Source organism: Haliaeetus albicilla, chromosome 14, assembly GCF_947461875.1.
Source record: "Haliaeetus albicilla chromosome 14, bHalAlb1.1, whole genome shotgun sequence".
In the NCBI taxonomy this organism is placed as follows: Eukaryota; Metazoa; Chordata; class Aves; order Accipitriformes; family Accipitridae; genus Haliaeetus; species Haliaeetus albicilla.
Window position 1 is genome coordinate 7,940,858 of NC_091496.1, and position 23,753 is coordinate 7,964,610.

Sequence of the window (23,753 nt, forward strand, 5' to 3'; positions counted from 1 at the left end):
GGTCAGCTGTCCTGGCTGTGTCCCCTCCCAACTTCTTGTGCCCCTCCAGCCTTCTTGCTGGCTGGGCATCAGAAGCTGAAAAATCCTTGACTTTAGACTAAACATTACTTAGCACCAACTGAACACATCAGTGTGTTATCAACATTCTTCTCATACCGAACTCAAAAACATAGCACTGTACCAGCTACTAGGAAGACAATTAACTCTAACCCATCTGAAACCAGGACACTGATGCATAACCAGGCTCCACCTTCTAATGCAGCGTGGGTTTCCCCATTATGGAAGTGCTCTGAGGCTCTGTGAAATACATACACAGTCCATAGCCGGATTGAATGGCCAGAAAATATACACCGACAATGATGCAGCATCTCCTACACGTTTGGTAAGACCAGAGGAACGTATCACGTGCAAGGCCTTTGGCTTTCCCTGCGAGCCTCTTTATCCCACCCCTTGAGAAATCAATGTCCTTACCCATGGACTAGGGAATGGAGATGAAATTGCTGAAACCATGGTTACAGATACAGCTCTTAAAAACCTCTCCTATCCTGCAGGGAGGGAGTGCTGCCGTCCCTTGGAGGAGCCTGATGCTACCCACTGCATGGGGGATCTGCACAGGGGATGTGTTTAAGAGGGGTTGCATCGAGCGTTGCAATCATTTCTGCAAAAGCTTATTTGTCAGGAGAGGAAGAAAACAGCTTTGGTCATTAGAAAGCAAGAGTCCTCCTCGAGAAGGGAGGTGGGACGGTGTCAGCCACGGTGTCACTCCGGCGGAAGCGCGCCGCAAAAGGTGCGACCCAGCCATTGTGTGGATGCCGACAGGGAATGATGGGATAAAAATTAAGGCGAGCTAAAGGCTGAGTGACCTGCTGACTTCCCTGTTTTGTCTTGAGAGCTGACAAAAGAGTTCCTGGCCTGCCCAGGGGCTCCTTGCTTCCTCTGTGCAGCGTTTTCCAGCCTTGCTCGGGCTCCAGCATCACCCGGGGACATCTGCACAGGTTATTTCTCATGCTTCCTCTAAACAGCGCTCAGCAAAAATGCTCTGATTCAGCAAAGCACATAGCTGTGTCCATAAATCCCTTTTATTTCAGTGTGACATAAGCAAGTGTTTAAGTGGCTTACTGTATCAGGGCTGAAATGAAAAACCGTCTCCTACAGTCCTTAAGTCCATTTACAACAGCAAGCAATAACTCTCAGGCGAACCTTAAAGCCGGGAATGCCGTGTCTTAACCTCAAAACACTTGGTGCTTGAGCCATGTAGTTAGAATTAAATCTAATTCCGACGCTGCATTTTAAACCAACGAGGGTATTACCCAGCAGATGCCTAAATCACCGCTCTGAGAGCGGCCAGCCTTGGAGGCCTGATTTCAGTTATATCCTGAGATAAGAAAGTCCTTTCCTGGACAGGCCGGCTTCCTCACTAGGATGGAGGCTTGGTCCTGGTTTATGTCACGTATTGTTTTCTTTCTTAAAAATAATGCAGATCTAAATCTTTTCAAACACAAAGGGAAGTAGAATGTCTCGCGTCCTCCCTGCCTTCTGATGTTGATGCAGGAGGAGAGGGCATTCCCAATGCATACTTTTCACTCCATTTGACTCTTTTGCCCTTGTAACTCTTTCCATGCCCTTTCTTGGCCAGAAAATAAACCAGTTGCCAGCTTAAAAATATATCAGCTTCCAAGCATTATCCCCACCATTTACAAGGCAGGAGTGGAGAGGGTAGGAGCTTTGAGTTGGGTGGTCAGAGCATCCGCTGAGCTTTGGAGCTGAGGCTGACCACAGGGAGGTGACACAGTTTTCAGTATTATTTATTACTTTTAGTCTAGAGAGTTCAGTGGCCACAGATGTCTTAAACCTTACAGATTTGCAACCCCTTCTGCACTCAGGAAAACTGTATCTTGATAAATCTTGACTCTGCTGGCCAGTTGTGCAGGTGGTTCAATGTGGACACCTGCTTCGGGCCAACTTTTTTAGGTCAGAATGTGCCAGAGCTCTTAAAACCTTGCTTCAAACTGGGATCCTGTAGCTATCACCTCCTCCATTTTTACCTGGGAAGCCTGTGTTGCTCCTACAGCCTTTCTGCATGTGCAGCATGCTGGCTGTACCCAGCGATGGGTAAGGACTGCACGGGGAATAAATAAAAAATAAATAATCGTGCAATTGAGTCGGCCCAGCTGCTCCTCCTCCTGCCAGCTTGGGGTTCTTCCCTGCAGTCAGTACTTTCATGCAGATGAGTTTTGAGTCAGGAGATGGGGTTTTCCATCCTCTCCTACCAGACTTTCCTGCACAGCCTCATAGATCTGGTAGATCAGCTCCTGCCTGGAGCCGACCGCAAGTCCCGGTGAGAAAGGAGAGCCGCAGTCCTGCTCAGCCGTTCATCACTCCTTATGGAGCAGCCGACGAGCTGTTTGCACTGAGCGTCTTCAGGTGCAGTGAAACCACTTGATCCATGTGAAACCATTGCAGCCAGAGGGTTGCATCTGATGAGAAGTGGAAGATGAGTGGCTAGGGCAGTCTACGGTCTCATCCCACCTTACAGACCTTGGGAATGTTCATCTGTACTATGTTACTCATCCGTATGCCAAAGTAATGCCCAAAGGCTGCAAAAGTGCCACTATCACCAAAAAACATAGCAAAAAATAAGCCCCCTAACGCCTATGTTAATTAGACAACAGGTAGACAATCTTCCTTGCTGCCAACTTCCCAGTTAACGCACAGGATAACTTGCCCTGGATGTAAACTTCTGAGCTAACTCAGCTCAGCCAAACTGTGTGAAGAACATCTTTATTTTGTGAGCTTTTATTTTTTTTTTTTTACCCTCAGGGAGAACTTATTTTCTAGATAATAATCACTTTAAGGCAAGTTCTGTAGATTCATCCTATGTTTGCACATTATATACAAGGGCTGTGATCCATCATTTGGGTTGCCAGTCCCTAATGCGGCCCAAAGAAATAAATATCAATGGCAGAACTAAAATGGGATGCTCAGAGGGAAAGAGGATAAAGGATCTCTGGCATCTTTGCACAAGGACAAGCAGCGTGGTCCTGGGACAGGTGCTTCATCAACTTTTGAGCACAGCCGTGCTTCCAGAAAACCGTGATTAGTCCTGGGAGGGTCTCAGTTCCCCTGGAAGAGCCCCGTATTTACTCTCTTCACTACGCACAAAGGACACAGCATGATCTAAAGGAAAAGGATCTAAATTATCTGCCAAGGCAATCCTTTACCAATAATGGACTCCGCAGCCTTTTATAAGTCACATCAACTTCTCTGTGGGGACTCCTGGTCACCTTCTGGTTCATTCCCTACTACGTACTGCGGCAAGCACCGTGAATCATCATCATGATAACAGCCACGTGGCACTAAAATACATAGCAATAGATTATTATTATTATTATTATTTTTGCCAAAGATGTTAGCATGTCTGTTAATCTCTCCTACGTCTGACTTTTAATTCCTTGTAAACATACATAAAAATGTACTTTTTTTTATAGTTTCACACTTCAAACATGGCATATTTTCAGCAAACTCTTCCAGATACCATTCGTTTGTGCATGCAGACAGGGTGGTAATTACATGAGACCATCCAAATCTTCTGGGAAAACATTTGCAGGAGACTTGGTTTAGTTATAGAGGAGAACAGGACGATTTATTTGCTACTGAAACTAGTGTGATTTGCTGGAGAAAAAAAATCAATGTAGGTTCATAGGAAGATGACCAAAGTGACCCAAGGCAGCGAAAGCAGTAGTATGTGTGAAATATTTTTAAAGGACAAATTAAGATTTAAGGCTCAAAGTGTCCTTTTAGTGCTCGTTGAGTGTTTTGTACCTACTGTATCACTAAGCATTCAGAGATGTGACCAGTGATTGCCCTGATCAATGGAGCCAAGGCACTGGGCAGTGCATCACTCAGATATTCTGTAACAAAGCAGGTCAATAGACAGTGCTGAGCAGTGTTATATATAACACATAATAGGAAACACACTTGCAGAAGTCATTCCAGATGTGAAAAAAAAATGTAAAACGTTAATCTGTACACAGAAGTGGTTTTTTTTTCTTCTTGTTTTGAATAACACTGTAAGAACTGATACGCTTCCAGTGGAAAAATATGTCACCGGGTTGTTTCCAGCCACTGCTAATCAGCAGGTTTGACATACATTTGATGTCGAGAGCCAGGGCTGCGGCTGGTGCCCAGGCTGGGCAGCCGCCAGCGGTTCTGCCTGAGCTGCAGCAGCTGATGGGGTCGGTGCTGGGTGGACATCATCCCCCAACTGGGATCCACAGGAAGGACAGGGCGAGCTGCGGAGCACGTTCAAATGACAAGCAGCTGACTCATCATCAGAGATGCAGGTGGTTTTTTAGAAACAGGCCCTGCAAAAGTCTGGTTTGACCATTTCTGCTCCTGCTTTGCTCGGGAGCACACCCTGTGCTGAGCAGGGCAGAGCTGGGGGCCACAGGGCTGGGACACCTCGCGTGGGCTCTGCCTGCACACGTAGAGAGGCGAGGAGCATGAAGACGTCCTACCTGCCTTCCCTTGTCCTGATAGCTCCTGATGCTGAGCACCTGCATGTCTGGTGAGGACTAGAGCTAAGACTAGCCCCGCTGCGGGCTCAAGCAGGGAAAACTGCCTCCAGGACACACAGCCTGCGCTTTTATACTCCCATTAATTTTCTAAGTAATGCCAGGATTTTGCATCACCTGTATTGAGAATGCTTTGGCTACTGGTGCAGCAAGACCAGGTCCTCTCTGCATCAGGACACCTCACAGCACGATAGATATGGGCATCCTGTAACCTCTGCGCAGGAGGAACCTGGAATAAATGCCTCGACTTGAGCCTGTCTCTGTACCAGATGCCTCTGCCTTTTAGACCCAGGGAAGGATGTTCCTTTCTGGAAGAAAACACAGCAGCTCTTTAATACCATGCAGAATTGATACAGAAGAGTTAAGGGTGGGAATTGAAGAGGGAACAGCCTGATGCAATGTCTGCACGTTCAGTGGCTGGATCTGATACCCCCGAGCCCTAAGCTCCCAGGATTCGATACCCATTTTGGAGCAGCCTTCTGCCACGTATGCAATCAGCTGTGCCTGCGAGAGGGGACCGAGAAAGCGACGATACAGCCCAGCACCTTTAGATTTGCAGATTCCCCCCAGAATCACCATCAGCACTCCCAGAGCATTTCAGAAAGCATCTTCCACGGTGCAACACAAAGGCAAAGCAGACTCGGTGCTTCCCTTCAGCTCTCCCTGGTCTTGGTGAGGCACGAGACTCCTTGCCCCCCATTCCCACCACCTCCTACAGCACAAGCCCAGGTGACACCTTTGGTGGCTGCATCACCACCCCCAAGAGGGCTGCAAAGCATGCCAGGGAGTCCAGACCACTTCGGACAGTGCTTTTTTTGCAGTTTTTTGGTCTTTCCAGTTCAGAATTGGAGAAGGCAGTGGAAGTTATTTTCCAAATTTATTTTCCATCATGCTTCCACACTGGGGGTGTGTGTGTGCGCACAAAGGAAGCACTGTATCTGATTACACATCCCCTAAATCATCCGTGTCCCCTTGAGTGCCCCGTTTCTCTGGGAAATGAGAGTCTGGTGGTACACAAGCACACACATGGCAGCCACGTGTTGAGATGATGGGCATCTTCACAAAACCCTAGCTAGGGATAGCCAGGAGAGATACCGTTCGTGCACAGCAAGGACAAAACTGTTTTTAAAGGTGGAAACAGCTCCATCCATGCTCCCCTCCCTAGGACAGTTGCCACGTTTTGGCTTCAGATTTTGTGCTGTCTTTCCAAGATGCTCACTTGGTGCAGCAGCTTTCCACCCCCGGCTTGTCCTGCATAAACTCAGTGTGAAAGCAGCAGGGTCAGCCTGTGGCTGCTCCGCTATCTGCTAAGTACTTCCCAGCATGAAATATTACAGCTCGGATGGATGGGATGCCAACAGTGCTTGCAGCGTGTGTGGTACGGCTGCAGCCATGTTTGATCCCACGCGGTCAGGAAATCCAAACAAGGGTGGATTTATTTTGGTTGGGAGATCTGGGAACTTCTAAGAAGAAAGAAAAAAATAATAATCTAAACACAGAGCCTGAGCCTTGCAGGTTGGCCAGCCCAACAGCCATTGTCAAAATGTTACGTGTTACACATGGAAGTGTACGCGCAAAGGATTTCTGTAGCCAAAATGGGAATATCAACCTCTTTTTGGTTTGCAGCTTTCTAGGAGATTTTTGGTGGACCCTTTTACAGTGACTTTAAGTAAAAAAGGCTGAACTTGCCTCCCTTTTGTGCCCTCAAGGACTTTTCCCAAAGATTACTATACTAGGTCACACCACATCCCACCAGTGCAGGTAGAGGGTGAAAAGGACATTTTGCTACCCACTAGTGATCTTTTCTTGAGGGTGGGACACAGCAACTGTTCAACACTACGTGAAAATGTCACACAGCAGCTCAGGAAAAGAGCAGAAGGACACTATATCTGCTAGGAAAGGAGCCAGAGGGGGTTGTAAGCAAGAACATCGTTAACTGCACTGGAAATCAGATATTCCCTGCTCCTCTGGTCTCCTTTGTACTTTAAGGCTGGGCAAGGGCTGAAGTCCCACCCCACCCCATGGAGATGCACCCAGGGTATCTGGCACCATGCACGGGGCCACAGAGAAGCATAACACAGCCATGAAGCAGGGATGCACTGGGAAGAGGAGGTACATCAGGCTTTTCTACTTCTTTTGGCAGGCAGCCTACGAGAGCCCAACGTAGGCAAGGAATAAACCTTCAGGCTGCCATCGGCTCGTCAGTAGGCGGAGTGCAAAGGTGGCTTGGAGCAGAGGGAGGCAGGATCAAACCCTACGTGTTTGCAATTCATCAACATGAAAGTGCTCCCAGGAGTTCGGAGCCGATCAACTCTCTGGCTGTGGTCTTTTCCCAGTGTCAGATCAGAGAGAAAAGCAGTCAAAGTCATTTTTGGTCCTTGATGGGATTCACCTTCAGAGAAGAAGACAGGGGGTCCAACTCATTGTGCAGCCTCAGAGAATTGTTTGTGGCTTTTTAGGAAATGGCACATACTGAGATTTACAGGAGGGCTGGGGATTAAGTTGTTAAAAGTCTCGGAGAAGGAGAAATATCAGGGGATGTTGTCAGCTGCAGTGGTCCCCAAGGCCATGCTGGGCAATCCACTGCTGGCTTAGGGAACCCTATGCCCTGGGAGAAGCTGGGACAAACTGGGATTTGGAGCTGGAGGAGGCTTGCAAGCAATTCAACTGCAGCTTAACCTTGTCAGACCTTGCTGCCTGCTGGGCTGCTGTGCTCTGGTTGCACTGGGGCTGCAGGGCAATCCTCACTTCCAGCTGCTGGAAGGAGCAAGCCAGCAAGGGTTACTGAAGATTGGCATTGCTGAGTGACTTTGGGATCCAGCTGTGCACCCAAGGACACCACATCCTGCAGTGAAGCCTGGGGACCCTGGGCACCCACCGTCACCTGCTCTTATGGCTCACCCTGCAGCACTGCCTCCCCCCAGCTCCCCAAAAGATGGGGCATTTGTGGGATGGCTCCCAGCTAGATGGAGATTTTGGGTGCAGCTCAGAGGCACAGGAATACTGACTGCCTCAAACCTAGAGCGTTTTGAATGAAAGACACCCAAGGTCCCTGAGAGCTGAGCACGAGCGTGGCCCCATGACTCACAGCAGCCTCTGCTTGTCCCAGCAATCCAGCCTGCTCCTGCGTAGCTCACAAGAAGTGGGACACACAGTGCCTTACTGCATTTTCAGGGGACGCCACTACGCCCTGACGCCAAATTTGCTTGGTGTTGGATCAACACCCTCCTTTTATACCTTCCCTGTGTGTCTCACCCCTCTCCCAATGCATGAACCTTCCTTCTCCTTCACAGTCCTACCAGATTGGGACTTGAGACCTCAGTCACTCCCCAGCACCTTTCAATTTCTCCCTAATACAGCTTTTTCTCCTTCATCCATACCATGCAGTTTGCCTTTGCCTTTGCTGTCTGTTAAGCTGCATTCAAACCTTCTGTTACTCACACAGCACGCACAGTAGCAACAAAGGGGGTATGTAGGACTGTAATTACCTGTGATACGTGGGACTAGACTCTGTAACTTGGGAAGTCTTTCCCAGTCCTATGTCCCTACTAACAACACCCAACACACTAGCCAAAGCTCTTGACTTGCCTAAACAATTTGACACGATCTCTGTGGAAGATGCTTTCTGTGCCAAGTGACACTGCATTGCCGTATGGCCCTGAGGGACCCAACGCTGAGACCGTAGGTATCAACAAATATTGACTTGCAGTTCTAATGCAATAACTAGTTCAGATGCACGGCAACGGGACCACCAGAAACCATCTACCAGGAGAAATGGGTAGCTTACCCCAAAGGGTTGCGAGTGGCTCACTGCTGTATCTATGCTCAAATAATGGCAGAGATCCCATATTTCTAGCCTGGCTGTTTAAAACAAAATTCGCCTAAGAACGAAATGTTTGTTTTACCTGTTCACAAATCCACATGCTATGCCCCACTGGTGCACTTAACCCTACTGTGGAAACTGGTTTGGATGGGGCCACTCGCAGCGCAAAGGATGACCAATGCCAACTCCTTCAGCCTGTTTGGTCCTCAGAGAGACACAGCTGATCTTAGCAGCAGTGCGAGGTGGTGCTGAGCTGAAGACCCTTATTACAAGAAGCAACACACCCTTAGCTCCCCACAGCTTCTGCCACAGCCCCCCTTGCTCAGCGGCGCAGCTGGGGATGCAGAAACCACCCCACGAGCAGCTTTCCCTTCTGCAGCACGTGGCACGTCCCCGCCTGACACTGGTACTTAAAACCGCCTTAAAAATATTAGTATTTGGAAGAGGACGAGCTACCAGTAACTTGTGCCAGGAAGGTCAAGACAAGCGAGCCGAGCCGGTGCACCATTGCCCGGCCAGGGTTAGCATCACGGGTTCAAGTTAGTGTGCAGGCAGCAACGCAGGCAGCAGCCCTCCTGCCGGGCCCTCTGCCACTGCTGCAAGGAGAAAGGGGAACAATCTGATAGTTTTAGCTCCGTCAAGATCTCTCTGGTGCCTAGCAGGCAATTCTAGGCAGGGGAAATGGCACAGACACCCATGCCGGTAACGGCCCCCTCCATGCACGGATGGGGGATGCTCATCAGACCCCAGGGGCCAATCTAGAGGGACCCGAGTCCGAGACACCCCAATATCCAGCTGGTGCTGGGCAGAGGCAGGATTCAGCCTTTCTTGACACCCGAGGCACCGGGAAAGCGGAGTTTAACCATGCCCATGAAATGCGGCGCGCAGGCACAGGCACCACACCCCCTTCCCGGCGGAAAGGGCGAGCGGTGCCGGGGTTTTTCTTCAGGACAATGTTTTAAAATCCCAAACCAAACCAACAAGCCGGGAGTTCAGCTTTCGTTGCCACCTGGCTTGCCTGGGAGAGGAGATTTGCTAGCTCACTCCCGCATCTGTGTGCGTTGTATTGCTAAGTCGCTGCCAGGGCTATTATTAGAAACAATTGCCTCTCCTGGAAATTTTACACAGAGGCTTGAAACAACTTTTCTCATGCCCTCCCCAGCAGCGAGCGGGCTAACAATGCGGCCGAGAAACCCTCCTTACGCGGAGCATGTCTGCAAGGCATGCAGATAGACCCTGACAGGCACAGTTTGGAAAGAGAGCTATTTATTTGTCTTTTCCAGCCCTGGATCCGTAACAACTTTTCCACCCCTGATTTAGGAAAAGGTGCATAGGGGAAAGGAAAACCAGGCCAGGGGCTTTACCCTTTGCGAAGCCCCCAGCTCTGCATTAAACTTGCTGCAGCCATTTGGAAAGGGAAGGAGCAGTCCATCTTAGCAGTCAGTGGGGACAGGCATCCAGATTGCTGGGGGGGGGGGGAGAAGAAATCACAGCACCAGCCTCTCTCCCCCACACCCTCTCTTTCCCTCTAGTGCAAAAAAACCCCCAAAACCCACCCAGCTGCCCAGCTCGTCTCCTTTACTCGCCCACCAAATTCAGGGGTTCGGGTGTTCGGTTTGGGTTTTTTCTTTCGGCAAGGCTAGAGAAAGCAGATGCTGCCCACATTTCTTTCTGTTCGAGCCAAATGGAGGGAAGGGGGGGGGGCGTGGAGCTGAGCAACCCGCACACTGCGGCTGGGCTTTCCCCGCGGGGCCGGGGCTGGCAGGGGAACCCCCGGCCGGCTTTCTCGCCTTCCCTCGGCAGAACAAAAGACCCTCTTTACCTTCTCCCGCTCCCTCGGCGGCTCCGGCGACCCCTCAGCTCCGAGCCCCGGCCGAGAGCATCCCCGCCGCGGCAGCGCCGGCAGAGGCCGCGGTTCTACCGCCCCGCATCCATCGCCCGCCTCTCCCGGCGCGGCCCTTCCCTCCGCTCCCGGCTCCTAGGGCGGTCCCATCGCTCCGGGATGCCGGAATCCTTTTTTCCCCTTTTCTTCTTCTTTTTTTTTCTCCCTTTTTCCCCGCCTAGCCGGCCCCCGGCCGCCGCCGCGCTGCCAGGCTGGAGCCGGGGAGGGAGGAGGAGGAGGAGGAGGAGGAGGAGGAGGAGGAGGAGGAGGAGGAGGAAGGAGGGAGGAGGGCAGCGAGCGGCAGTTGGCGCTGGGTCATGTGAAACAGATGAACCCATGCTCGGGGCCTGCCAACATCTGGGCTCCCCCCTCGCTTCTGGGAGGAAGATGAAGGGATGGAAGGACGGAGGGAGGAAGGGTGCGGGGGTGGGGGTATTCATTACCCCCCCCCACCCCCGCCCTGACCCACGCGTGCACGCCTCGAAATGATAATGGTAAAGGGCCGAAAGCGGCGGGGATGCTTGCTCCGAGAGCGCTCAGGCAGTCCCGGCTGGGAGGAAGAGGAGGGCAGCGAAGGCCCTGGGCAGAGCAGCTCCTGCCAGGCTGTAGCCCTGGTGCTGGGGGGCACCCCTGATTCCCACCGCCCCTCCCTTTCACTAGCTGGGAGAAGGGTGCAACTTGTGATGGTGTAAAAGTGCACCCACCGGCAGAGGATGCTGCCCGGGGATAAAGCATCTTTACAGACCGCACTAGCTGTAGTCCTGGTGCAAGGGTATTGCCATTAAACCATTAGATCAGTCAGGAAGGACGATGTCTGCGAGATGCCAAAAAGCGCTGATTTTTCAGTTTAAACAAGCACTGTGCGAAGCACCCACACTACAACGCCTGCAGTTAGAGTTCTGACTTAGTGCCACTGCTTTGCCTCCCTGTCAGCATTTTCTCTCTGGGCCTGCGCTTATTCCCACCAGGTAAAATCCTGAGGTTGCCGTTGTGCCGTGCTCTGGCACAGGCTGGCCAGGAAGAGGTCTGCTTTGGGAGGGGAGGTGTGGAGGCGAGCCCTTTCCTTCACTTGTTTTCAGTTGGCATTTATTCCACCGCAAGGATGCTCATGGCAAGGATGGAGCTGGGGCTTGCACGGGATGTAGGAAATTTCCTCTTTGCCCTGTAGGAAGATGACAAAGTCGCTCTCCCAACATGGTGGTGGTGAACGAGCTGGATGTCTGAGTTCAGCTGGGGGTGTTTCTGGGTTTGATCTGCTGTCAGACTGAAAGCCAAGACCATGCCAGCACGAAGATGCCACGAGCCTTGATGTCCTCTCCTCTGCATGGGGCTTGGGGGGCCAGTGGGCTGCAAAGTGCTTTTGGGAGCAATAGCCAAATACTAGAGCATGAGTGCAGTTCCCTCTCCTGTCTTTAAGGGCACAGACATTATAAAAACCGAGCTGTGTATGCAGCCATAGGCAGGCTCACCCATCCAGCTCGCTCCACCCAAGGGGCTGGCTTTGATTAAGGGGATAAATACAGAGGCAGTTCTGGCCTCTGGCTGCTGAGGGTTAAGAGTAAGAGGCTGAGGTGGCCAAACTCTGCCCTGGAGGCAATCCCGAGGTCACAACACAGTGACAAGAGGCAGTAAAGTTACCCATCTCTGCCCCCGAAAAGCAGAGTGACCACAGCTACATTGCAAGGGTAAAGCCAGATCCTGTTCAGGTTTCCAGGTCGCATCTAATCCACGTCTAGATCTGGCTGCTGAAGTACACCCGAGGCACAAACCGCCAAAACACGAACTTTAAAACCTCTTGGAATTTTAAACCCATAATTTCAGAGAGGGATAAAGCTTTGAGTTGCCTCCTAAATTCTGTTTTGGTCTTTTCTTTCAGTGGAGGTAACAACATATCTAAAGGAAGTTCTGCCATCTTCAGTGACAGTGGCGAAGAAGACCACGTAAGCCTGAACCCCAGCCATGGTTCATCCCTGCTCCTGAACCCTGCTCAGGACTAGCAATGAGAAAATCACCTTCCCAGGCTGTCTTTCACTAAAACAGGAGGTGAAGCTGCTTCAAAGGTGCACTCACCATGCAGGTCCCTGCTTGTGCTTGTTGCTCTACAGGAATACGCCAAGGCAACGGACTTTGCCCTTGGGGTAGGAAGATCCTTCAACTAGCAAAGCCTCAAGGCAATTTCCCCACCCATTGCTGTATGGCACACGTTGCCCTTCGAGGTAACTCATCCTCCCCTGGCAGGATCTGCCTCCAAACCCGGAGCAGAGCCAGGGTGTGGTGCAGCATTATTCAGCTGGTGATAAAAGAGCTTGCCTGGTGGGTTAAAGAAGCAGCAACAGAGATTGGAAGCCTCCAATTGAAAAGTAATTTGTTTCATGCATAGCTGCAAAAACTGGAAAGCAAGGCTCACTCTGCCCAGAATTGCAATTTTCAGCTTTCAGTGCAGGTGTGGGGAGTTTCATTAGACTTAGCTTGAAATTACAGGCTCCCTACAATAGTCCAGTCTCCTCCTTCTGCACAAAGCCTGGATAAACAGGCATGGGTTTTGGACTAGTCTGGAGACAGTAGGAAAGCATCCTTCCTCATGTCCCATGTTTGGTGGGGATGTCTACCAGAGGTGCCCAAAGAGCGTCCCATCCCTTTGTGATCCTAACGGTGTCCTCCAACATCTTTGGGGCATCAGCTGCTTTATGTCACAGGGAAGGACCTGAGTCACAGACCAACTGAATGTCAGGTGTCATGTCATGGAAACTGTCTGGGGTAGAAATGGAGAGGGAGCCCCTTGGTTTCCCAGGTGCAACAGCTCAGCATGTCTGCAGCCTTTGAGACCCACCACGCAGAAAGAGAGGCTGGATCATCATACTTGTGGAACCGCAAGGTGCATCCTCCTCAGAGCGCTTGTAAGGACATGACCTTTCGTACCCATCCAGGACCACACGCACGACACTCCTCCAAAAGGAAGTTCGGTATGATTTGGTACAAAGCCTTAAAATTTCCTGCAGTGGTGGGAGATATTCCTGCTACATTTCCTTAATCCTCTAATTCACGATGCAACGTTTGTAATAAAAGTAAATCACTGGTCTGAGTGACGATAGCATCCTCTAGGTATCTGATGAAGCTAACAAAGAACTTCGAAACGGGGACTGCTTCTTATAACGTGGAAAGACAGTGGAGCATTGTCCCTGCCAAAAGTTGATTATGAAAGCTCAATCAGAAAGAGTTGTTTTCCCCCAAAATGGGACAAGGAAATTGCTCCAGATCTCCTCATTGGTTCATTGCACACCTCCTCCCTAGAAAAACTCTGGCCAGATCTGGGCTGATTCCTGATAGCAGGGTGGTACCCTGAGCTACAAGCGCAGTGGGGTGGAAGAGATGGTCTGTGGAGGGTATAGACCAGCATTTGCAGACTATTTGGGGTCTGTAAGTATAGAAGAACAAAAGCTCTCAGAGTGGCTGCAGGCCGCAATGATAAGAAAACCTATCCTGGGTGGAAGAGTGGGAAAAGCCTCCAAGGGGAAGATCGTGCTTTTGGGATCCATTTCCTTCCTTCCAGCCTTGCCCGTTTCAGGTACATCAGTAAACTGGAGCAGCAGAGGATGTTAAAGGGCCTCCTGGATGAAGAGCAACTGCTGTCTGCAGTTACGTGGCATCACTTGCAAAGCTCTGCAGCTGCAGTTAACCGATCCCTGCAGCCCTCCCATGATGTGGGGGAGAGCTGCCAGCCTTGTTTCACAGATGGGCAAACACATATGAGTGCAGAATGGCACTCAGGGCTGTTCGATGTGTGGGAAATTGAGCTAATAAACTGGGGGGCACCATCCCGTGGGGTAAGTGTACACTGCTGGGCATGCAGCCTGCTGTGTCCCTACCTGGGACACCTTCAGATGGCTGCTTAGATGCTGGTAGCTATGAGGCCACCAAAGCTGGGACCACTAGTCCAACGAGGACACTGATAAAGCATCGTAATGCATGCAAGGCTCGCTGCTGGCTCAGCGAAACAGCTGCCAAAGCCCACCAGCTCAATTAAAGCCTGCAGAAGGATGGCTGCACTGCAGTGCAGAGGCAACGCCTTGTGCCACCTGGAGTTCGCTCTCCCCTTCTTCCTCTCCCAGACATGCACACTGTAATTCAGATTTCCTCAACAGCATCCTTTCAGGAACAAAAAGCGTTCTCCTCATGCACATTCTTCTCTAATTTTCCTAGTCATAATTCAGCAGCAGTAGCAAAAGTCCTTTTCTTCAAGGAGCTTCTGTAATTTCACAAGGTCTCTGGAGCTGTCAATACCCAAACAATAAGGCCCGGTAACAAAAATTTAGTCTGGAGGCAGCAGAGCTGCTGTCATTCCAATAATTAGAAGCAGGCGATAGCTGCGTTTCTTCCAAGCTGGTTCATATCATGGCAGGTCCAAAAAGAGAACAGTAACCCAAATACTTAACTTTGACATATACAGAGGGAAACCTCCAGCAATTAGATGCCTCTGCGCCAAAACACCACCACACTGATTCCTTTTTATTGGTTCCTGATAACAAAGCAAGGAAGAAACACCATGGCCTTGTGCTGGAGAACTACTGCTGACCATTCATTTCCACTCTTGTTAGCAAAGATTAAAGTATCAAAATACTTTACAGGGAACGTGGTGATAGGACTGTGGGTGCCATCAAAATGTGTGAGCTGTTACATGAACATTTCTAGTATTTTCAGAAAAGCTTAATGAATATTGTCTATCCCAGAACTGCATTAATTAGCACTAACGAGTTGGAGGAGATGTCACGTCATGAAGTAATATTCACACTTACACAATGATTTGCATCCCTAAGTGGTGCACTGCTTTACAGAACTGGGTGTCATTTCCCCCGTATGGTACATCTGAAACCCATGGAAGGTGAGGAAAATGCTTTCAAAGAATATTTAGGATTTGCTGAAGGTATCTAACTGCCTACCTCCCTGTGGGAGGTGTTTAAGGGCCTAACTCCCATTGATTGCACAGTTCATAATATTTGAGTGGCAGTAAAAAATTTAAAAAGCACCAAAACTTAAAAAGCAACACGGACCTAAGTAACTTGGGAACTGAAATCCATTTTCAGAGATGATATGATCTGTTAGGCACATGAATCCCACTGTAAAACTATGCAGCTGACTTATTCTAACCATGACAAGGGTCAGCCACCCTTAGAAAATGAAGCGTCAGGTTAGCTTATGAGTTAATTCATGCAGTTCCTCTGAAATTCATGGCATAGCATGGTCTTGTCTGCTCATGAGCTCTGATGTAGGTTGGCTGGAGAAGAAGCAAGTGTCCTCACCTCTGTTCAGCTGAGACAATCTGTATCCCCCATGCACCAAATGTGCCTCAATGCTGGGAAGTAGAAAAGGGACTAACGTGACCCAAGGAGTCACCCAAGCCACCAGGCTGCTCTCACCCGCTCCATGGACTGGGGCCAGCAAGTTGTACCACTACCAAACCTGTCCCCATCACCTCATTTTCCCTCTATAACAGGTTGGGATCAATTGTGTCCTTGAGATAATTCATGCTGAGAACTTCGGAAACCAGGTGGAAACCACAGGGAACTCAATTCAGACAAGTAAAATGCAATTATTCAGGAGCAGGACCTGACTCATATAACTGAATCTGGACCTGCAAATAATTTAGGAGGTAGGGCATATGCAATACCAACTGCCATGGTGCAGCGTACTTTGAACTGGGAAGATCTCCAAGTTTATTGAGTGAACCACAAGATGTTTCTAGTTAAGCCTTCCACAGAAACACTTCACTTCTGAGATGAACCGTGGGTGTTATTACCCATGCCACGCTTTCATTAATTTCCAGGACAATCCCTTAAGTAATTGGGGCACAAAAGGAGGGGGGAAACGGAGAAGCAGGACTTCAGCTTTGGACAAAATAAGCCTCCAGGGCGTCTGATTAATTTTCACACAGACTCTACTTAAAGGTTCTCAGAGAGCTGAAGAGGGCAGTAAGCAGACCTCGACGTTCCCAAAGAGTCAGTGCAATAAATCCTCCCTTCATTAGGCGAAGAAAGTGCATGCTGGCAGGATTATTATGCAGGCAAACGAAGCTCGGGCTTCGTGAGGCAGCTGAAACGGATGGTGAGGACAAGCCAACTCCAGCTGGTTGGTGCTGTGACCCACAGGCTGGCAAATCCTGCCTGCTGCCTCCAGCTCCAGCCTGGGGCTGGTGCGGAGAGGGACAGGAGTCACGTGGAAGTCGCCTGTGTCCCATTTAGCTCCGGGTAATCCCGGCATCCAAGAGACCAAACAAAGCAAACAGCTGAAGTGTGCATAAGGGAATAAAGATGAGCTGGGTGTTCCACCAGCCCTCCCTGGGTGACCTACGCCTCGGTGGAGTGATGCCAGGGAAAGGGGCTGTTCTCGTGGTCCCCCCCACTTTGCACCCATCTGGGGCTGGAAGCGAGGGGAAGAGAGAAGGAAATCTTCCCAATGGGAAGTGCTGGGAGCCATGCCTGTTCTTGCAGGAGGAATAGGAGGGGTGAGAGGTTCCCCTCTCTGCTGGAGGTCAGGTCCTCACCAATCCCTTTTACCCTCCCATGGGGCAGAGGGGACACACGGGACCCCGCTGCCCTTTTCTTCAAAGCTGAGCAAAGCTCTGTCTCAGGAACTTCTTCCCATTCCCAGAATATTGTCATTTTCACCAGAAATGGCCTGAAAGCAGAGCAACACAGGAAGGAGTGGATGTGGCCTGGGTCCCTTTCATGCATAAAATGGGCTGGGGGGTGGTGTGTGATGGGGAGGCCTTTCCCCAGGGGAGGGGAGGGGAGAAACAGGGGCTGGTGGGGGAGATGGGTGGTGGCAGCACGGAGAAAAACCAGAAAACACTCGTGTTGCTGGCGAAGGTCACTGTGTGGGTGGAGGAGACCCGGAGAGATGCTTGCAGACCACTGACATGACCACAGTGCAGAAAGAAAATGCAGCTAATAAGAGGCAATCCCATTCCTCCAAAGGCAAGTGAACCAACCTCATCTGTGCAAGGGCACCGCTGAGTAAACGACAAGAACCTGAGAACAAGGCTGAAGAAAGGCCGGGTTATTCTCCCCATGCTGTCCTCAGATGTGGCAGTGGACCAGCGCTGGGGAAAGCCACCCAAAATCCTTCTTGGATGACAAAAGGCAGCACAGGTGATTGTGAAGGACATCAAATGAGTCAGCTGAGAGGTCTGAGCTCAGAAACACGCCTCCTGTTAAGCAAACTCTACATATACCTCTTGCAAGGAGCTACGGAACAAAGGACTTTATTTTGTATAAAAGAATAAAACCCCCTAATGCTCATTTCTTTGGCTTTTTGTACTGAAGTAGCCTCTGTAATTTGCATGATGTCAGATTTGGAGAATATTTTTGTAGTTTTACACTGCCTTCTACTGAGGACTGCAAAACTTACACCAGTTGGAAAAGCTTTCTGTTTCAAAGGGTGCCGCATTTTGCAGAAAATACTGAGAACATTCCACAATGGCATTGAAATAATTGTTAACAGCTTTTGCTAAATAAATTGTAAAAAATCAAAAGCCAGTTAGACACTGCTTTCAATACATCACTGCAACATTAAAAAACGGGCTCATGAGATACTAAAGTGACACAGCCAAATGACAATTTTAGCAAAAAGTGCTGTAAGCTTGCTTTCCAATTTCTGTTACTTTTTGGTCATATTTTTTTTATTTTTTAAAATGTTTTAATCTACTCCATTGCTTGCTCACAAAACAAAATGAGGGAAACCTCCTGGCTGTAGTAGGAAATTGCTGTTCTAGCCAAAGCTCTTGTAGGTGTTAGCAGCGGGTAGCCTAATTTCAGATGCAGGTGTGGTTTTTAAGGTAACCTTTTCTTCTTATTGAAAGTTTTCATTATGTCTGTGAGGCAAGATCGTTACCTAAGTTGAACAGATGGGAAAATGACGTCAGAGAGAGATCAATTTACCTGAGTAAGATCCCGTACCAAATTGGAGAGAGAGAGAGACCTGGGAATAAATCACAGACCTTGTGACACGAAAGCCTTTGTGCTAACTCGAGACCCCTCTTCTTCCCCCAGCTAATGAATCGGTGATTAACAAAGGCTGCTCCATTTCTGACAGTTTAATCGGCGATTTCTACTTTACACTTCGGTTCACTTTGGCTTTTTTAATCTTTATGAGGCAAGCCTTGCAAAGGGAGGAAGCAAACAGAAAATAAATCTCGGAGCAAGTACGCCTTCATGTCATAAAAGTGCAATGAACAGATCTTATTTGCTGGAAAATATTTATCTGACCAATGATGTTTGCATTTAGGCCCAGCCAATTGCTTTAATAACAAATACCCAAATTACATTTAATATGAAAACATTTAAAATGGGCTCAGCATCTTCTAAATAAACATAGCACTAGTCATAATGGTGCTCTGCTAGAGCAAAAGGCTCAGTGTTACTTGATTTATTGTTTAACTTGAGTCTAATTGCTGTGTATCTGACGTTTCTGGGAGCATGGGCTTCTATCCCTCATCTGAACACAATTTCCTTTTCATTACTGAAGCACACCAGGAATAAAATCCAGCTCTCCTGATACCCTGTCCAGGGCGGTCACCACAAGACTATTAACCCTCAGCTAAGGAGATTGAAGTGCTTGATTAATTCACTCCGTAAAGGTTGCTCATTTCCCCTCCATACTGGGTGGTGGCCTGGTTTCCGAGCGCTCCGGGGTCTGCGTGGTTCGCTCCAAGCAACGTCTCTGTGAAGTCCAGCTGTGTTTGCACGGGGACACACCGACCCAGAGCTGCTAGAGACCAGCCCCGAAAGGGGCAGGAGGGCCTGGAAGTGGCCCGTTGGTGGGACTTAGAAGTCCTTGCTGGCTGCTATTTGGGACGGGAGAGTCTTGGGTACCGATGCCCACTTTGGCGACTCTTTATGTCTTTCACCTAATGGCTGTAACAGGCCTTGCAGACACACGTGAGGCTGTAGGATAAGTGGCATGGATACTTCCCCCACAAAAAAGAGATGAGAAGCTCAAATTCATACATCCTGAGGGTGGTCTCAAACTACAGAGCCCACGCATGAAAAGGGTGAAAATTTCACTTACTAGTTGTGGCTTCAAAAATGCTCCCTTTGCTCAACTTTTCACCCCTGCTTCATTTTTGCAGGCAAGGATGGAGGTGCCTGCCTCCAGGCAGCGCGCTGATTCATAAACAGTCAGCATTAATCATCCAGTCCCCACTTTGAGAATAGCTCTAACCTGGCTGACACTACCTCAGAGCTAGGATTTGCGGACAAGATGTGGGACTTGCACCGTAGCACCTCTTCCCCATGACCATCTTGACTCCTGGAAGTGGGAAGCAGGAGATATTTTGTCTCTGAAGACTGATCAACCCAATTAACTGCTCGACTACCAGCAAAACCAGTACTTGTTGGCTATTATAATGGTAGTTTATGCAGCTCCGTAGTGTTGCTGCAGTCTTTGGGCTACGGAAAACTAAGTGCCTGTTTTTAGGATGGGGAAGGATGGGGTCTGTTCTCTCCCACCCATTTCTCAGTGACATTTTGCCTCACACTATCCCTCTACCCTCCTATAACCTGAGTCTGATCATAACACTCCTCCCTCTCCAAGGAGGACTGTGAAGCATAACTCGTTAAAGCCTGAGAGGTGAATATAGACTTCAGGCATAACACAAAAGTCAACTCTTGCTAAAGTCATACTTTTTACAATGACTCCTTTATTTAAAAAGGGGGGAGAAATTATATTCATATTATCTATCGCAGCATATACCACTGGTCAGATAGGATACATGGCAATTAAGCTATACAACAAACCGACTAATGTTTGGGTTTTGGCTTTGCAGGAACACTGTGATGGTGACTGCGATCTTTGTTTATAAGATTTTGAGTACATTGAAAACAGTTTCAGATTAAGTGTGTTGGAAGGGTTGTTATTAAAGCAATTGAACAGGCTTAAACAGGGTCATGGTTGGTCAAATATTTTCAGGCAAAACAAGAATTTCTGTGGCAGGTCTCATGGGAGGCTGCATGGGAGAAGGTGAGGAAATAAAACCCAAATGCCCCACGGTCCCTGATGTTTGCGGTATCACTGCTTAACTGCAGGACGCAACTAAACTGCACCTTCAAAATAGGGACAAACACCTGCGAGGAGTCGACTGCATTCCTACATTATCCTTTGCACATTCAAGCTGTAACGAGGGAAACTAACGATAAAAGGCTCCCCTGTGCCTTATCTGCAAATTGCTTGGGAGCCACCACCGTGGATGGTGGCAGGGCTGTGCTGCTCTGCAGACCGTGGCTGGGATGCTCCCATCTGATGGGCACGTGCGTGGAGCAGGGTCGCACATCCCCCATGGGTTTGGACCACCTCAGAGGGGCAGTGATGCTATTTCCCCACTGCAGCTCAGGCTCCTCGTTTAGAGCAATGCTAATTTTCCTGTCCCTTGGCTTGCAGGCAGACGCTTCTCCCCCTCCTCCTCATTCCAGAGACGGCTGCCTTTCTGCAGTGGCAGTGACCTTACGATCTGAGAGCACAAGGTTGCCAAATCTCATGACAGATGACGTTTTTCTGAAAACCTGCTCTTCTGGGCTGATTCCAGGAAGTGAAGGAGAAGAGAGCCCAACTTTATGCATTTTATTAATTCCATTATTTTAAGGCAGTCTTAATATTTTTGAGCCTTACCAATTTAAAAAACAAAGTGTGCTTTGCTGGTTAGAGTCAAGGGAATAGTCTGATAGATTAGTATAAAGTTTTTAGTGGCGTTATGAACACTTGCATATGGAAGACCCTGTCCTAGTCCATTTTATAATGACAGTAACCAGTTTTCATATAGTTTCACTGGTCGTTGTTTCATGAGGGACCACTGTGCTTGGAAGATTCAAAAAGCTCAGCTGCCAGCTTCATGTGAAGTGAAGACTGAAATAAATGGGAAATAAATGAGAGGAAAACGGACAAAGCCAATAGTTAAAGGGTCACAGTGGCAACTCCTTTGCAGGAGGAAAAAAATTTAATTAATGTTCTGTCTCCATAATTTGCTTGGAAACACAGACTGAAAAGCTGACCTGGGTGGTCTTGTTTCAAAGGAGTTAAAGGAAAGATGTTTTCTTTGTGCAGAGGGGCCTGTAGAAATAGGCACAAGTTTTTCCTGTTCCAAGCGGGAGAAAGGAGTCAAGTGTGGGAACAAGTGCTGGGAGGCAGAGAGGTGGGCAGGAAATGGGAAAAATGCTGCCTATAAAACTGAGCCTAGAAATCAACAGTGCTGACATCAATCAAGAGGGCAAGTGGTTAACGGGGGCCGATAGCGGGTTTTGTGTTGCTGATGACACGACACCCTGGCTGTGTGTCCCAACGACTGGGCTGGGACAACCCTTCCGCCAGGGCAGAGCCATGCAGACTCACTTGCCAACCCGAGTGAATTGAACTGGTAAAACACATTCATTAACAAAATGCTACTGCTGTTATCATTCTGAAAAATAATTGAGAATGGCAAAGTTCCCAACACCTCCCCATGCCCTATTTCAACACAGGTCTTCCCCTATTTTGTAACCACCATTTTCCTCCTTTCCCCTTTTTATGGCTATTATTATTATTACTGGAATTATTGCTGTGCAAACAGAGTGTCTTTCCACGTGAGACATTGAAGTTACAGTTTCACTCCTAGATGGCAGTGTAAATTATTACAAGGGCTACCCTATAATCTTTGGTCATGTTGTACGGCAAGGTAATTGATTCCCAAGTCACTAAAGCTAACTAACATGACTGTAAATCTAATGCTTGAGCAGTGTTCGCTATTAAAAAATCAACATCTACAATAGTTACTACACTGCAATTACTGGGAAAATGCTGATTTGCTCTAGACTTGGAGCAGGGAATAATTGTAGCCTCTTTTGAGACCTTGAGTGTGATAATTGGTGGTGAATGGTGCGTTTTTCCAGTGGCGATCAGGTAGGTTGTCTCTCTGCACACTTATTCCCAGAGCCCTTATAGCATCACTGTTCCCGCAGCCACCAGCACTGGGCTTGGTACTTCCACCTGCATGTGGCCAAAATAAATAAACCCTCTAGGGAGAGCACACAAGCTCAGATTTTGAGCTGGTGCAGACCTTCAATAAAGTCCAAGGATTGTGCCAACACACCCCACAGAAACCTGCCCCCTTCTGCTTCCACTTCCCAAGTCAAGTGAGAAATCTTATGGCCTCTGAATTCAGGCCTCTTGGCTAGAGCCTACCTAGAAATATGAAGTTTTTTTCAAGTCATGTCACTGGATTTTAACTTTCAAGGATGGTACATTGTGCAAAGTGTGCTACAGCCTTTGATTCTTTAGAGCAACTGGGGTAGCGTGCAGCAGCCACCGCTTTGCTCTTCAACCCCATGGGAGAAGCTCTGGAGATCAGGATTGGGCTGGTCTCTGGCCTGGTGGCTTTCCATGGCACCACGTCCATGGGAATGAGGAGAAGGCTACAAGGCTCCCCCCGAGATGAAGGATGGCAGATCTCGAGGTTTCAGATAGTTATTTCGACTGAAATTCAGAGAGCACCCAGAACTGGAGAGTGGAGACCCCATAGCAGGCCATTCTGCTCCTGTCAGGGAAGAAAAGCACAAGCCTTGAGAGGAGCTGATTTGAATACCAGCTTTCCAAATATTTTACATAGGGTTGTGCAAAATATCTGGAGGGAAATCTGGAAGTCATCCCCGTTCGTGGCTTTCCCTAGAAGTTCTTTTTCCTGCTGATTTCCACTTGCAGAGAAACAAGCAAGACCAAGAAAATAAACAAGGCAATCCATAGGAAATACCCCATTTCCCTCTCATCCTTTTATTCCCTCAAACCAAAATCCTTAAACTGCTAGATGGCTGAAGACGGCTTGCTGCTTATGACAAACAGAATCGAGAAGCTGCCACACGCTTTGATGCAAAATCAGCCTTTTTTTTTTTTTTTTTGCCAAACTAGGGAAGACAACTGATTTCCACATTACCAAATGACCGGGGGCAAAAATCACATAAATGACAGTGCAGGATTGCAAATGTCTTTTTTTTACGCTCCCTGGCAGAAACAGCAAGTAGTAGTAGTAGTAATAGTAATAGCTTAGAAAAAATGATTCATTTGATCCTACAGTTGAATACTAATGAGTGCACGAGTTAAACACCAGCATCCTCCTCGCCGTTAGCGCAGCATGGGCAGAGCTCCTTGTACACGCTGCTTCGGCTGGGGACGGACACCGGACGGACACCTTCCCTCCTTGCAGCACTTGCCACCTAGACGGTGATAACGCTTCAAAATGATCCTAACGAGCAGAAATAGAAAGCCAGTCTGGAGGAAAGGAAGGGAAAGAAAAGAGGAAAAAAGCCCCCAAAGAAAGCCAGATGTAAGGAATGCTTTTTTAAATGAGTCCGTTTAACAGTGACTGTGTTTATATTGCAGTTGAGCATCATTTTACTTGAGCGGCTGTTCATACATCATTGTGCTAACGAGGTAATGAGTAACTAGGTGCCTGTATACT

The 23,753-nt window shown here is 48.7% G+C and overlaps 1 protein-coding gene across 8 annotated transcripts in view; it reads right to left on the reverse strand.

Moving 5' to 3' along the window:
- The window catches only part of FRMD4A (FERM domain containing 4A), a 383,693-nt gene that overhangs the window by 143,959 nt on the left and 215,981 nt on the right, over nucleotides 1–23,753 (reverse strand). Inside the window, exon 1 of one of the 8 annotated variants that reach the window (XM_069801653.1) lies at nucleotides 10,220–10,430. The exons of the other annotated variants lie outside the window; for them this stretch is intronic. The gene's annotated coding sequence lies outside the window, so the exon portion shown is untranslated. Of the gene's footprint in view, nucleotides 1–10,219; nucleotides 10,431–23,753 lie in introns of those variants that run through there. 8 annotated transcript variants of the gene reach the window in all.